Genomic DNA, 16987 nt, shown 5'->3' with positions numbered 1-16987 from the left:
GAGTCGAGGATTCTTCTCAAATCACGCTTTATTGGAGCCTCTTGGTTAAGGGGAGAGCTGGAAGCGAGGGGCCCGGAGCACTAAACGGCAGCTGCTTATATAGGGAGAGTGGACACAGGTCGTGCCTGAGGGAGGTTCTGTCTAGAGCCTTGCCTAATATGGAGTTGTTTACTCGGCCCTGCAGGGGCTCAGCGCCATCTTGTGATGGTGGCCGGCAAATCGGCTCCCTGCAAAAAATGATTTAGAGAGCTTTTGCATAGGGAAAAGAATAGTTTGCAAGTCAAGGTGTGGAGGCAGTGGGCTGGGGAAATGTGTGAGGGACGCAGAGTACCATTCCTGCATGGTGGCCCACAAATTCTTTAAGTTTATAGAGGGAAACAAGGGGGGATTAATCAGTGGAATTTTATTACTTGCCAAAACCAGCAAGAGGATGCATGAAATTCTAGATTAATGTTTAGGAGGGAGACTTGAACTAGAGTTAGAGCCCGAAAGCTCCAGCTTGTCCACTAGTTTGATCATAACCTGGGGGTTCCATCTGTGTCACAAAAGGCCCCAGAGTCAGGGAGTCTTTGGGGAACTTAGTGTCATTCAGCAACAGAACAGGGCTCCTTTAACACATTTGCACAATCGTTGTTTTCATCCTCTTGCCCCAGCTTTCCAGGTAGTGAAATTACATGCACGAGCTACCATGCCTGCCTTTATTTCTATTGTCATCCCGGCCATGAGTTGTACCAATTAATACCCTTATTTTCCTCCTAAACTGGGTCCTGGCAGCAGGACCTTTATTAATCACCTCAAGGAGCTTTCTTGCCTTCCTTGGACAGTGTCTTCTTTTGTAAGGAGAGTTGCTGGCAGGATGGAGAACAGAGAGACAGTGTGTGGGTACGTTTGTTTTCCTGGCTCCTTTGATTACCCAGGTTCTACAGCCTTGATCACAGAGTCACAGATATCTCTGCTCCCTTCCCTTTCCTCTTAAGGTGTTACATGATTGAAGAGGAAATGGGAAACATGACTAATCTATAAGCACAACCTTAAATCTGTAGTTTAGATATTCCTATAAGTGTATAGATAGCTATGTAATTGTAACATTACAAAACAATCAATAAAAAAGTCTGATTTTGAACATTACTATAGTTAGTATCTTAGATGACCATAAAGCTCATAGGTTAAAGGTTTTGCTGTGGTTTCTATCTGGGATATTCCCCCATGGACTTCTGCTTTGTCCACTTGGTTCCCAGCTTGTGGTACTTTTTGAAAGGCCCTGGAGCTTTTCCACAGTGAAGTAAAGGTGATACGCAGACCTGGTTTAGATCTTGGGCTCTGCTTCCCGGTCTGTAGCATGTGAGCAGCTGCTGTCCCTTGCTTCCAATGCCACGGATGGAGTCATTCCTGTCACCATAGTTTCTTCCACTTTGATGATCTAGAATCCCTCTGAAACCATGAGATCATCATCCCTTAAGCTACTGATGGCAGGTATCTGATCCCAGAGACTCAGGAGAAACTAAGGCAGGCATAATCCCCACAGTACTGCCATAGAAAGATGATGAAGCCATTGGGCCCATTGGGAACTCTTCAAATTATTGGGGTCATGGCTTTCAATGGACTAGTGAGACCCTGTTCTCTTTCCTATCCTCTTTAATTTCTGGTGACAAAATAAGAAGACTTTTTTTTTAACACACACTCTGGCAATAGTCTGCTGTCTCACCATGGGCCAAAATAAACAAAGCTAATCAATCATCGACTGAAGCCTTCAAAACAACTAACAGAAACAGACCTTTCCAGGTCCTGGGTATTTTCTCATGATGGGAAACTAACTCACATAAACACAGTAGACTCAACTTTGGAAATGATGTTTACCTGACACTGAGACCAACTTGACAATTCCAAAACAATCTCTTCATGAACATAGTTGCAAGAGTCCTAGGAAAAAATAAGTGATTTTATTCTCTACTGTATTAACAGATATTTTATGACTTCCTAGGGAAATGTGAACAAACATCTGTTCATCTCAGAGAGGGCAGGAACAACAGACCAAAGAAATTATTCCACCAAACTCTAGGTAGTGAACCAATTAATTTATTGGGATTACTGATAGGAACATGTGTGACTCAAAGAGTCAGATCACACATCACCAAAAATCTCACAAAAGCCGCTGCCTCCCGTGAACTTTTGGCCCAACTCTCAGATGAACATGGTCTCCTCTCCTTTAGCTTGTGCTTATGCAACCTTGGGGAGGAACCTTGTGAATCTTCTAGAATCCGTTTGCTTCCTGAGCCTTGTGACTTTCTCAGGCTTTTCAGTCTTTTGAGCTGTCCCCACCACCACACCTTCAGGAGGGAAGTCCAGAAATAGCTACAAGAGATGAGACTTACATTACGGTTTAAATGCAGCTCATCTTAGAGCTTCAACATTGAATGACCATTAGAAAAAGCATTGCTATCAATCACCACATTTCTAGACAAATGAAGAAAAAGATGCCATCTACTCTGCCATAGCTTCAGGAAAACCATCCACTCTGCCAAAAATCCATGCTTTTTAAAGAATTCACTCTGAGCAGACCATGGATGGGGGAAATTTTTTTCATTAAAGTATTAAAGGGATTCTTGAGCCAGGCATGGTGGTGCACACCTAGCACACAGGAGGCAAAGGCAGAAAGATCTCTGAATGTTTTGCCAGCCTGGTCTACAAGGCAAGCTCCAGTCCAGCCAGGGCTACACAGAGAAACCTTGTTTTGAAAAATCAACCCCCCCCCCAATGGAGGAGAGTTATCTGTCTATGTTACTTTCATTGGTTAATTAATGAAGAAAACTGCCTTGGCCCTTTAAGAGACAGAAAATTAGGTAGGTGGAGTAAACAGAACAGAATTGTGGGAAAAGGGGTAGCAGGCAGTGGGGAGACGCTTCAGGCAATCACCATAGTGAGTCTCCATGCTTCTCCTCTCCGAGATGGACGCAGGTTAAGATCTCTCCTGGTAAGCCACACCTCGTGGTGCTACACAGATTACTAAATATGGGTTAAAGGAAGATGTGAGAATTAGCCAATAAGAGGCTACAGATAATGGGCCAGGCAGTGTTTAAAAGAATATAGTTTCAGTGTAATTATTTCGGGTGTAAAGCTAGCCGGCGGCCGGGTGGCTGGACGCAGCCCCGCCGCTTCCTTCTACACCCCCCCCCCAAAAAAAGTACTAAAGTGAGTCTACACAAAAACCACCTGGCAAACATCATCTTTAATAGTAATCATCAAACTCATTATCTTAAAAACCAAATAAGCTTCACTGTAGGAACATCACAGAAAGGGGGTGGAAAGAACTTAGTTGTCAGAGGATGAGAGGAATGCTAGGAAATGCTGTCTTCTGGATATGCTGAAGTCATGAACACACAGTGACTCTGTTTACCTACAAAAGGTTGAACCTGCAAACATTCTAGCATGGGTGGGGAAGGAGCTCATGCGGTTCTACCCTAGCTGAGGGTCAGTTAGTGGACGCTGGTGGAAGCCATTTCTCTAGCACCAAAAGCAGCTGTTGAGTGTAGTTTTGTCACTAGAGCCTTTAGTGTGTTGAGATATGCTCCCTCCATATCTATTCTTTTCGGGACTTTTGTTATGAAGGGTATTTGATTCTGTCAAAGGCCTTTTCTGCACCTACAAAAATGATTGTGTGATTTCTGTCTTGGAGTCCATTTCTGTGAATGACATTTGATTCATTTGTGTTGGTTTATCTCTGAATCTCTAGAAAGAACCAACCTTGATCCTGATGAATAACCTTTCCAATGTAATCTAAATTGACTTGCAAGTGTTTTCATTGAGAATTTTTGCATCTATGTTCATTAGGAATATTGATCTTGAATTTCTTTTCTTTGTTGTTGTTGCTGTGTGTTTATCTACTTTGAGTATCAGCACAATACTGGTGGCTTCATAAAGAGTTGGGATGGGAAAGATGGCTCAGAAGTTAAGAGCATGCACTATTGCTGCAAAGGACCCTAGTTCAGCTCCAAGCATCTGCATCAGGTGGCTCACAACTGCCTGTAACTCAAGCTGTAGGTGGATCTGACCCTTTGGGTCTCTTCAGACACCTGAACTCATGTGCACATCCCTAAACACACACACACACACTCTCTCTGTGTGTCTCTCTCTCTTAAAAAAATTTGTAAGTATTTCTTCCTTTTCTATATTTTCTATATTAAGCAGTAACTTGAGACATGGTGTTATTACTTCTTTGAAGGTCTTATGACTTCTGCAGGCAATATATACATACATACATATAATGGGCTCTTTTTAGTTCAGAGTTTTTTTAAATTACCACTTCAAGTTCAGTGCTTGTTATAAATCTGTTTAAATTAATTTTTTTTGGTTTTTTCAAGACAGGGTTTCTCTGCAGCTTTAGAGCCTGTCCTGGAACTAGCTCTTGTAGACCAGGCTGGTATTGAACTCACAGAGATCCGCCTGCCTCTGCCTCCTGAGTGCTGGGATTAAAGGCATGCGCCACCACCGCCCGGCTTGTTTAAATTATTTTATCTTGGTATAGTTTTGACAGGTTATATGCATCTAATAATTCATCTAGTTCTTTTAGAATTTCTAGCTTAGTGGAATATAAGTTTTTAAATATTTTTTATTTTCTGAATTTTGTTGGTATTTGTTGTAATATTTCCCCTTTCATCTCTCATAGTATTAATTTGTATAATTTGTGTCTTTCTTTGGTTAATTTGACCATGAGATTTTATTAATCTTTTCAAAGAACCAACTCTTTGCTTCATTGATTACTAGCAACATTGTATGTGTAGTGAACGTGTGTGTACATGGTACACATGTAGAAGTCAGAAGACAACTTTTGGAAGTTGTTCTCTTCCTGCACTTCATTAAGACAGGAGTTTTGTTTGCTAACACCCTCTGTATTCTTGGCTAGATGTCCCAGAAGCTTCCAGGTATTCTCCTACCTCTGTCTAGACCATCTTGCCATGGAAGAACTGGGACTACAGGTGTGATCACCACACATAGCTTTGGGTGAGTTTGAGATCAACTCAGGTTGTCAGGTTTGTATAACCACTGAGTCATCTTGCCAGCCCTGATTCTTTGAAGTTTGTTGCTGTGTCCCATTTCATTCATTTCTCTTATGATTTTAATTTCTTCCTATCTACTGCTTTACCCAGCATCTGTTCTTGTTTTTCCAAAGCTTTAAGGTCAATCCTCATTTTTAACCTTTCTTTTGTTGCTTTTTTAAAAATGTAAGCTGTACTGTGTAAATGTACCTATAAATATCCCTCTTAAGACTGACTTCTGAGACATAGAAAGACAATTTTCACATATACTCACACATAGGTGGTTTTTAAACATAAAGCTAAGAAAACCAGCCTACAAACCACAATCCCAGAGAATTTAGACAACAATGAGGAAACTAAGAGAGACTTACATAAATCTAATCTACATGGGAAGTAGAAAGTAGAAAAAGACAAGATCTCCTGAGTAAATTGGGAGCATGGGGACCCTGGGGGAGGGTTGAAGGTGGAAGGGGCAAGGCAGGGAGGGGAGCAGAGAAAAATGTAGAGCTCAATAAAAATCAATAAAAAAAATAAAAAAGAAGGACTTATGTATGCCATAGGTTTGGATATGTTATAATTTTGCTTTCATTCATTTCTATGATCTTTTAAAATTTCTTTCTTGATTTCTTTGATGATTCATTCACTATCTAATAGTATGTTTATAATGGTATACTATTTGTGCTTTAATAAATGAAGCTTGCTGGAAGATCACTCCAAAGCAGACACACTAGTCATCCATAGAATAGGTGATGGTGGTACACACCCTTAATTGCAGCACTAGAGAGGAATATTATAGGAGAAGGGATGACTTGTTCATCCCGGCCACTCAGAACTGAAATAATCACACAGAAACTGTATTAATTAAATCACTGCTTGGCCTATTAGCTCTAGCTTCTTATTGGCTAACTCTTTTTTGGGTGGTGGGGGGGGGAGTCTTTTTGAGACAGGGTTTCTCTGTAGCGTTGGAACCAGTCTGGAACTAGCTCTTATAGATCAGGCTGGTCTCGAACTCACAGAGATCCACCTGACTCTACCTCCCAAGTGCTGGGATTAAAGGCATGCACCACCACCGCTGGGCCTTATTGGCTAACTCTTACATATTAATTTAACCCATTTCTATTAATATTTGTATTGCCATGTGGCTGTGGCTTACCAGCTAAAGTTCCAGTCTGTCTCCAGTGGGGCTATATGGCTTCTCTCTGACTCCGCCTTTCTTCCTCTCAGCATTCAGTTTATTTTTCCACATCTAGCTGTGTTCTGCCCTGCTATAGGTACAAAGCAGTTTCTTTATTCATTAATGGTAATCACAGCATACAGAGGTAATCTACATCAGAATATAAGGTGGAGGAGACAACTCTCAGGATCAGTTTATTCTGAGGATTTGTGGAGGCAGGATTGCCAATTCAGTCTGAGGTAGAGTCAAGAACCAGTGACTGGGGGCTGGAGAGATGGCTCAGAGGTTAAGAGCATTGCCTGCTCTTCCAAAGGTCCTGAGTTCAATTCCCAGCAACCACATGGTGGCTCACAACCATCTGTAATGGGGTCTGGTGCCCTCTTCTGGCCTGGAGGCATACACACAGACAGAATATTGTATACAAAATAAATAAAGAAATAAATATTAAAAAAAAAAGAACCAGTGACTGGATACTTAGCTTTTCTGATCTTCTGCTTGCACCCCAATATCTGTCTCTGTTTTTACTATTCATGCTACATTTTGTGTCCAATGTTTAGGGTACAAATTCATGAAAACGTCATTTGCCTGTGGTATTGCAGCCACCAGTAGAGGCCAGAGTTACAAGTGGCCAAAGTCACTGCCCTATTAGATAGGTGTTTTGGTTTTTTTATTCTGGCATGCTCTCTCTGAACACCCTTTTTGAGCTGCTGCCTTGAAATCCAGTCAGACTCTTACTGTTCTATAGAGCAGCAAGAAGCCTCACATCTTTATCAACATTGTCAGCAGATTTGGTAAGACAATTGGGAATGTAGATACTTTAGAAAAATGCTTGAAGAAAAAAATAAAAATTTAGAAAAAATAAAATTTTACCTTATTGGGGATTACAAATTATTCCTGAAAACTAAAAAAGAGATTCTATTTAGGTTATAAAATAAGTTTACAAAAAAAATTAGACCCCAAAAGGTGCAAATTAGGAGAGAATGAGTACTTGTTCTTTTTTTTTCCTTAGACAGAGTTTCTCTGTGTAGAAATCACTCTGTAGATCAGGCTAGCCTCAAACTCATAGAGATCAGCCTGTCTCTGCCTCCATGTGTTGATATTAAAGGCATGTGTCACCATTGCCAGGCTGATTGCAGATTCTTAATGACTTCCAAAGATTGCTAGGAGACATTTTCTATCTACAACACAAGATTGGGATAGGTCCTGATGACCTGATCAATTTAAACAAAACCTTACATGGTGACAAGGACATAAATAATCCCAAGGAATTATCAGATGAAGCTGAGAGAGAATTGGCTTTGATCGAAGAGAAATTACAGAAGGCACATGTGAATCATGTGGATTCGAATCTTAACTATATTCTGTTCATATTATCATCCATATATTCCCCTACAGGAATTTTAATGCAGAGGGAAGATATTATCTTAGAATGGGTCTTTTTACCACACAACCAAGTAAAAATTAAAAACTTACATGGAAAATTCTCTGTATTAATTCTAAAAGGAAAATTGAGACTTCATCAATTAGCAGGAGTAGACCCAGCAGAAATTATAGTACCTTTTAATAATGATGAAATTGTCAAATTATGGGAACAAAGTGAACCCTGGAAAAGATCTTGCAGTAATTTTGGAAGGGGGAGACATTAACAACAACTATCCCAAAAGCAAGAGAATTCAACTTATAAAGAGAACTAGCAGGATCCTTCCTCACATTTTACAGGATACCCCAATAACTAGAAGCTTCTACATTCTATACTAATCCAATAAATCATGATGAAAGGCAGGTTACAAATCAGAAAATTTATAAAAAGTGAATCAAAGCTCTTATGATTCTGTCCAAAAGTCAGAATTGCATGCTATCTCATGGTACTAAGGGATTTTTAAAGAAACTCTCAACATAGTTACTGATTTGCAATGTGCAGAAGAAGAGTTGTTTTGTATATTGAAACAAATGAATTTATACCAAATAATATAGAACTGACTTTATTATTTATTTATTCAGTTACAAGATATAATCAGGAATAGGAATCACTCCTATATACATAACCACACATCCAATCCTGTACAGTCTATTATGTCCTCTAGCACAAGGTAATGCAGAAATTAATCAATTATGGATTGGAAGTGCCACATCCACGGCTGTCCCGCCTGTGTGACAAAATACCTCTCAGGTGGTGGCCATTTCAAAATGAGGGGCTCGTGCTTCCTGGAGCTTGGCCCCCAGAGGCTCCCTGGCAGTCTGCTTGAGTTGTGGTGCCTGATCGGCCCTCAACAACCTCGTTCACTTTGTTCCTGGTGATGGTTCTTTGTGTTGGCTCTGCTATTTTCTTTCTCTGTCCCATTTTTCTCTTGCAAAAAAACTTAATCTGTTCAAGGAACCAGCAAATATTCCCAACGGCTCCTTGAATACGGAGGAACTGTTGTGTCAATTCCCTCCCTTGATTCAGGCCATTAATGTTATGATTAAGACTCTGGCTCACTCTCTGGGGGAATTTATGGATACCCTAGAACAGAAAGAGCTCATGATAGTAGAAAATGGGTAAATTATGAAGGAAAACATATGGAGTGACATGGGTTACCATCTATGGAGAGGCTAGCCAGAATGAGAAACCCCTGATACATTTTAGATAGGAAAGAAAGGCAGGCTACTCTTGACAATATGAAGCCAGACATTCAATATTGGAGCAAGCCCTGGGGGTGGAATCCTGAAGAATAGTGTTTGGGTTACCTTGAGGGCAGATATGATTTAGGGCCATGAGAAATTTAGCAGTTGGTTAATGGTGTGAGAACGAATTTCAAAGAAAAGCTCTGCCCACCTGGCCCTGACCACAAGACATGATGAAAACAATCAACTGCCTGTAATCATTTTTTTTCATGTAAGCTTTTGTGTCTGCCAACTTCCTTCTGTAATCTCATAAAAGTAATGCTTGAATTTTAGTAAATTTGCAGCAGATTCAAACCTCATTAGAGTTGTGTCTGTCTGTCACTCGCTGAATCCTGGGTTCTCCTTAGCCTTCACCCTTGTTCTCCCTCAGTCTTCGATCTCCAAGAACGTCGGTCTGCAGCAGGAAGTGTGCTGAAGGTCTCAAAATTTTATAAAAAACATCATGTTGATAGCAAAGATTTAAAAAAATACTTTTCCGATACATGGCAACAAGCTAAGGAAATTATAATGAAATGTCCTACTTGTTCTTTATATAACCAAATTCCACTACCTGCTTTGCTTTTCTGATATTCAGGTTGAACCCCAATATCTGTCTCTAGGATTTTATTATTTGTGATACACATTACCATTAACAACTTGTAACCAAGCACCCTAAACAATGACAAATATTCACAATACATTGAATAACCAAAAACACCCACCCCACCTATTGGACATAAGAAAATATGTTCTTAAAGTTACTTCCTGCTGTTTGGGGGGACAGTATATTTAGGGGATTCTGAAAAAAGGGTTAATTGTCAAGTCCTGGGAGAGGCAGCTGTATCATTTGTTGTCCAGTCTCTGCATGATGGGAAAGTACAAAGCTTGTCTCAAATCCTGGCTAGAGTAGTCTGTGAGGCTGAATCACATCAGCTAGCTATATTGAGCAAATTGTAGTCCTGAGCAAACTGTAGTCCAAATCCAATCTTTAAGTGGTGTTTTCAGCTTAGTGGTGCTATCATAGTCCTGGGTGGAATTGTCATTGTAGGCTCCCCATCCTCTTTTTGGAGTACTTCAAAGGTCACTTTTAGGCATGGTCATGGTTCACTGCAGAAAACTAACAGAGACTCAACCAGAATCATGTACAGAAGGTTGATGAAGCCTTTTTTTAGAATTAACCAGTATTCTTTATGACCATTAATATCATGACAAAGTTTAAATTACATACATATATTATAAATTTTCAGAAAATATTTATACCTTAGTAAAAGTTGTTGAGTCAAAATAAAACCAAAGGGTTATGAGGTTAAGAGCAATAAAATAGTCCCTAAATTTTGGTTTTTCTACTGTTCCATATCAGTTTGCTTTTCTGACATGAGACAGAGATTTGGATTTTAGTTTTAACAAGCGCCGTGGCTTTAGAGAAGGAGAGAGTCACACTCCAATTCCAAAACCAGCTTCAATTTTTAATTGGATGAGACTACAAAAAGGCCATTTGCATTATAGGTCTGTGGAGAACAGCAGAAATAAACATTTGGGAAGATTCATGAAGTTTTACCCTGTTGGAGATGTGATATACCAATAGGCCAATTTACTCTTTTTCTTGGGCATTATCTTGGGATGATTATCCTTTTTCTTCAAATGTCTCATTTGTTCAGTGGTCTTCAGATCCCTTAGGTGGATGCCTTCATTCTGAAAAGACAAAACAAAATCCTTCCCCAACCCTAATTTTGGGAAGGTTCCCTTTTGGCAAGTTATATCTGATCAAATGAAAAGTATTTGTCAGTCTTACAAGTCAGTTTAGATTGAATGGTGACCCTGTTGATGAACTTCTAATCAAGTGGTCTCACTTGTTCTGGTTTCTCATGATTTTTTTGTTTTGTCTTCTATAGCTGTTCTATGATCCATATCAGTTTCTTACAGTAGGCATTAGGTTCTTTAGTTGCTCTGGGAAGGATTTTCCTCCACAATGACAGGAAATTACTGAACCAAATTTGGCATGGGGGCCTGCAAGAAGCTCCTCAAGGTGTTTCCCAATATCAAAGAGTTGTCTTGACTGTTCCTTATTGACCTACATTTATTAGTCCAATGCCTGCCCTTGCCACACCTTCTGCATAATCTGGAAGGGATTCTGTTTGGATTATGCTTTGAAAAACATTGTCTCTAGGAACACACCCTGTTTACCCATCCCTTTTTATGTGACCTTGTATACAGCAATGGAAACATTTGACATTTCAATTTTTCTTCAAACCTCTGGAAGTCACCTCTCCTATTCAAGTATCATCATGGTTATAAGATTCAATATTGACTGTATCTCAGATCCATTCCTCCAACAGTTCTACTCTTGCCTTTAACTGCCAAATTATCCTTTTGCATTGAGAATTAGCATTTTCAAAAGCCACAGATTCAATTATTATTTGTCTAACCTCTTACTCTGGCATCATTTTATCTACTGCTGAAATCAGTCTTTGTAAGAAATAAGTGAAGGTTTCTTTTGTGCCCTTTATGGCTTTAGTAAATGACTCAATTTTCTTTCCTACTTTTTCAGTTCTGTCCCAAGCATTCAAAGGTGTTGCATGGCATAAGGTCAGGGTATGGTCATCATATAGAGATTTCATTTCTATATTAGCATAATATCCCTCTCCAAGAAGTTAGTCTTGGGAGATTTCCATACTTCTATCCCTATTTCATTGTTTAATGGTCTTAGTCTCATATTTCCACCAGGTCCTCCATTGTAATTGTAGACCAGACTTCAAGACTGCTGTAACCAAGTCTCTCCAGTCTTGAGAGATACTTCTATTATAAGTTGACCATGCTTTTAACACCCAATTCACAAAAGGTGAATGCATGCTGTATGAGACTATTGCTTGATTGAATATCCTTAAATCTAACATCTCCACAGGAATCCAGTGAACACTTAACTAGCCTTAGAGATATCTGTCACTTGCCAGTTCCTGTAAGGTAACTGGATATATTAACATTGGTTGTTTGGAAACCTTAAGCTGTACCTCTCTAATCTTACAGTGCAATGCTGAAATTGGTTCTTTAAATTCCTCTGTCTGGATCTAAAATTTTCTATGATCTATTTTAATAACGTTTTCTAAGGCCTGACACTTGGCACTCATATCAACCAACTTTTTCAGAGATAAACCAAGAATTATCAAGATGATAATTAACATTATGCCAATCCAAGCTAAGTTGATTATCCCTTCATTTAAATGATTTAATTATTCCAATTTTAAATCATGCATTGCATAATCATACAAAGACCTAACTTTCTCTATCATAATTATGTTTCCTATTTTTAATGTGGGGAAAAACTTCTTTTCTAAAAACTAATTCCCCCCTTTAAGAATTCCAACTTGTTTCACCAAATCTGCTGACAATAGCAATGGAGATGTGAGGCTGACTGCTGTTACAGAGGACAGCAGAAGTCCGAGAGGTTTTCAGGGCAGCTACCTAGTTTGACAGCAGCCAAGAAGGGGGGTCCAGGGAAAAATCCACCAGAGGAAAAGAAAGGAAACCTAACCAGTGGGGCAGTGACACTTGTTGCATGTAGCTCTGGCCTATGCCAATGACTTTAAAGCCACACACAAGTGGCTTTTTCCCCATGAATTTGTGCCCTAAAGCTAGATGCCAGATGTGGCAAGAATTCTAATTGGTCTTAATTATAGAAACCCAGAGTCAGATATAGAAAATAATGCTGAGATCAGAGAAGCAGAGCAGCCAGTCACTACTTTTTACTTCCTACTGAATCCTTAGAGGTGATCCTGTCCCTATGAATCCTCAGACTGGATGCTGTCTTAGTAAAACATCAGACTGACTGCTCAGACTGAATGCCCTGAGCTCCTGTCTCTTCCCACCTTATGCTCCTCTCTACACCCAGCCATACCACTCCCATCTCCACCTCCCTAGTGCTAAGATTAAATGCATATGATCTAAGTGCTGGGATCACCTTTGTGTGAACTCTGTTTCTTTTACACAGATTCAATAGCATATAGCACAGGGCAGCCTTGAACTCACAGAGATTCATCTGCTTCTGTCTCCCAAATGCTGGGATTAAAGGTGTGTGTTGCCACCACTGCCTGAGCTTCTATGGCTAACTAGTGGCTAAGCTCGTACTTTGATCTTCAGGCAAGCATTATTTGTTAGATACAGAAACAAAATATCACTATGTCTAGTAGTACATGTTTTTATGAAAGTGAGTACATTTGTGCTTGGTGAGCCCTGCATCTAGAATTGTAACGTCCTCTTGATGAATATTCAATTGCTTAGTATTAAAGACCTGTTCATTGTATTCTGATGAGTTTTGTTCAAGTCTGATTTTTTTAAATCAGGTATTAGATCAGAAATTCTTGACTGTTTTCTTAGTTCTGCTTGTTTGGAATACCCTTTTTATATTCTTTTACCCTAGGTAATGTCTGTCTTTGATGATGTGCTGTGTTTTTTTAGAGGCACTAAAAGGAGACTACTTGATTTCTAATCTAATATGTGAGTTTGTTCATTTTTATTAGGGAATAGAGAACACTAATATTCAGTTGTTATTAAAAGATATATGTTAATTCCTGCCATTCTGTTGATTTTGTGATGTTTTCTTCATTCACATTTGCTTAAACTATTATAGCATTGTTCAATCTTTTTCCTGTAGCATCTTGAAATGCTAAAAAACATCATTAAATACATTTACTCTTCTCTGAAGATTGAAGTACTCCTTAATTCTTTGTAGAGCTGACTTGATAGTCATGAATCTACTTAGCCTGAATTTGTCCTCAAAAGTTTTGTTTGTCTTTCAATATGACAAATACTTCTGGGCATCATATGCCACTGTGGCTTTCAGAATTTGAAATCTCTCTTGGAATATAACCATTTCCTCTTTGGGATCTTTGAACATGTTATAATCATTATTTTGAATTCTTTGTCTGGAATTTTGTCCAAGTCCCTCTCATTGGAGGCCATACTTATACAATTGTTCTTTTCAAGAATATATGTTGTCCTGGTTTTTAAGGATATTTTGTTCATGCATTAGAGCCTTTATATCTGGTGTTAAATTGATGTTTGAAGTTTTTTTATTTATTTGGGTGATCTTTCTTTTTTAAAAAAAATTGTTTTTCTTGAGCTATATTTTGTCTCTACTCCCCTCCCTTCTTCTCTCCTTCCCTTCTATCCTTTCACATGGTCCCCATGCTCCCAATTTACTCAGAAGATCTTGTCTTTTTCTACTTCCCATGTAGATTAGATCCATCTAAAATTAGTGTTGCTGTTAAATTCTAATTTTAAGCCATGGTGATCCAATAAGATACATGGGGTTATTCCAATATTTTTGTATCTGTGGAGGTTTGCTTTGTTACCTAGTATGTGGTCAGTTTTTGAGAAGGTTCCATGAGGTGCTGAGAAGAAGGTATATTCTTTTCTGTTTGGATGGAATATTCTATAGATGTCTCTTAAGTCTATTTGAGTCATAACATCTGTTAGTTCCCTTATTTCTCTGTTCATTTTTTTGTCTGACAGAACTGTCCAATGGTAAGAGTGGGGTGTGGAAGTCTCCCACTATTAGTGTGTGGGGTTCAATGTGTGGTTTAAAGCTTTAGTAGTGTTTCCTTTACATATGAGGGTTCCCCTGTATTTGGGGCATAGATGTTCAGTATTGAGATTTCCTCTTGATGGATTTATCTTGTGGCTAACATGAAATGTCCTTCTTTGTCTCTTTTCATTGATTTTAGTTTGAAGTCTATTTTGTTAGATGTTAGGATAGCTACACCAGCTTTTGTCTTAGGTCCATTTGATTGGTATATTTTTCCCAACCCTTTACTTTGAGACAATGTCTGTCTTTGAGGTTGAGATGCATTTCTTGTATGTAGAAGAAGGATGTGTTCTGTTTTTGTATCCAGTCTGTTAGCCTGTGCCTTTTTATAGGTGAGTTGAGTCCATTTATATTAAGGACCAGTGATTGCTATCTCCTGTTAATTTAGTTTTCATTGCTGGTGGTGTTAATTTGTATATTTTTCCCTTCTTTGGGATTTGCTACTATGAGACCATCAATTGTCTGTGTTTTTGTTGGTGTAGTCAACTTACTTGGGTTGGGGTTTGCCTTCTAGTACTTTGTGTAGGGTTGGGTTTGTGGCTAGGTATTGGTTAAATCTGGTTTTGTCATGGAATATCTTGTTTTTTCTGTCTATGGTGATTGAAAGTTTTGCTGGGTATAGTAGTCTGGGCTGGCATTCATGGTTTCTTAGTGTCTGTATAATGCTTGACCAAGACCTTCTGATTTTCATTGTTTCCAGTGAGAAGTCAGGTATAATTCTGCTAGGTCTGCCTTTATATCTTTAAAAAAATATGTAACACTTCACAAATTTGTGTGCCATCTTTGCACAGGGACCATTTTAATTTTCTCTGTATCATTCAAATTTCAGTATGTTTGCTGCCAAAGTGAACACTTAAGTCATCTTTCAATGGAGGTGTTTTCAGTGTTCAGGTAGAATGTGCTGTAGTATGACTGAAGTATCATTTTACTTTATTAGACTAGTGTTCTGATTGTACTAGTTAGGGTTTCAATTGTTGTGAAGAGACACCATAACCACAGCATCTTTTATAAAGAAAAACATTTAATTTGGGTGGTTTACAGTTTCTGGGGTTTATTCTGTTATCATCATGGTGGGAAACATGGTGGCATGCAGGCAGACATGGTGCTAGAGAAGGAGCTGAGAGTTCTACATCTTACACAGGCAACAGGAACTGAACCATGTTACTGGGTGTACTTTGAGCATAAGAGACCTCAAAGCTAACCCCCACAGGGACACACTTCCTCCAACAAGGTCATATCTTCTCCAACAAAGCCACACCTCTTAATAGTGTCACTCCCTTTGGGACCCATTTTCTTTCAAACCACCACATTCTACTTCCTGGCCCCCAGAGACTTATAGCCATATCATAATGCAAAACTGAATTCAGTCCAACTTCAAAAGGCCCCATAGTCTATAACAGTCTCAAACTTATTTAAAAGTCTAAAGTTCAAAGTATCTTCTGAGATTAATATACTCCCTTAACTATAATCCCCTGTAAAATCAAAATGAAAAAAAGATTACATACTTCCAACATATAATGGCACAGGATATGCTTTACTGTTCCAAGAGGGAGGAAAGAGGGCATATGAGGAAATACTGGACCAGAGCAAGGTGAAAAACTAGCTGGGCAAACTCCAAACTCTACATCTTCATGTCTGATGTCAAAGTGCTCTTCAGATCTCCAACTTCTTTCAGTTTTGTTGACTGCAGCATACTTCTTTCTCTTGGGCTGTTAGCAGATTTCCTCAGCAGGGATCCCATGACTTTAGCAATGCCAACATCTTGGGGTCTTCAAGGTAATCCAAGCTTCACCTTCACAACTTCACACAATGGCCTCTCTGGGCCTCCATTCAGGAACACCTCTGCCACATACCTGGCCCTGTGGCTTTTCCTTAGCCAAAGAAGAAATTTCCATAATTCCTTTCTTCTACTTTTGACTCTGAAGCCAGATGATGTAGGAGGTTCTTCTGTCTATGTGTTGCTTTCATTGGTTGAATAAAGAAACTGCCTTGGCCTTTTGATAGGGCAGCACTTAGGTGGGTGGAGTAGACAGAATAGAATTCTGGGAGAAAGGGTAGTGTGGCAGATGCCATGAAGCTCCTGCCTGAGACTGACGCTGGTTAGAATCTTTCTCGGTAAGCCACAACCTCATATGTTACAAAGATTATTAGAAATGGGTTGAATCAAGATGTGAGAGTTAGCCAATAGGAGGCTAGAACTAATAGGCCAGGCAGTAGTTTAATGAGCACAGTTTCTGTGTGATTATTTCAGGTGTAAGCTAGCCAGGTGGGACAGAACAAAGGGTCCCCACGCTCCCTACAACAGAGTGGCACTCAACGTGGTAAACTGACTCCACATAAAACCTGAGAGGGCTTGAAAGGGAATTCTAGACACAAATATAGAGTTTAACACAGCTTTTTGCTGTTTGCTGATGGTGTGATGCAGAGAGATTTTCCTGACTCAAAAATAAAAAAGCCATGCCATTTTAAAACAAGGCTTCCGCCGGGCGGTGGTGGCGCACGCCTTTAATCCCAGCACTTGGGAGGCAGAGGCAGGCGGATCTCTGTGAGTTCGAG

The 16987-nt window shown here is 39.4% G+C and overlaps 1 non-coding gene across 1 annotated transcript; it reads right to left on the bottom strand.

Annotated features, from left to right (window-relative positions):
• Window positions 1-15177: 15177 nt before the first annotated feature.
• LOC119824167 lies at window positions 15178-15280 on the bottom strand. Its single transcript, XR_005287087.1, has one exon. It is a non-coding gene; the product is annotated as a U6 spliceosomal RNA (small nuclear RNA).
• Between the last annotated feature and the right edge of the window lie 1707 nt (window positions 15281-16987).

The sequence above is a fragment of the Arvicola amphibius genome, chromosome 9 (assembly GCF_903992535.2).
Source record: "Arvicola amphibius chromosome 9, mArvAmp1.2, whole genome shotgun sequence".
NCBI lineage: Eukaryota > Metazoa > Chordata > Mammalia > Rodentia > Cricetidae > Arvicola > Arvicola amphibius.
Note: the sequence above shows the minus strand (reverse complement) of the source record. Positions and strands in the feature narration are given on the sequence as shown.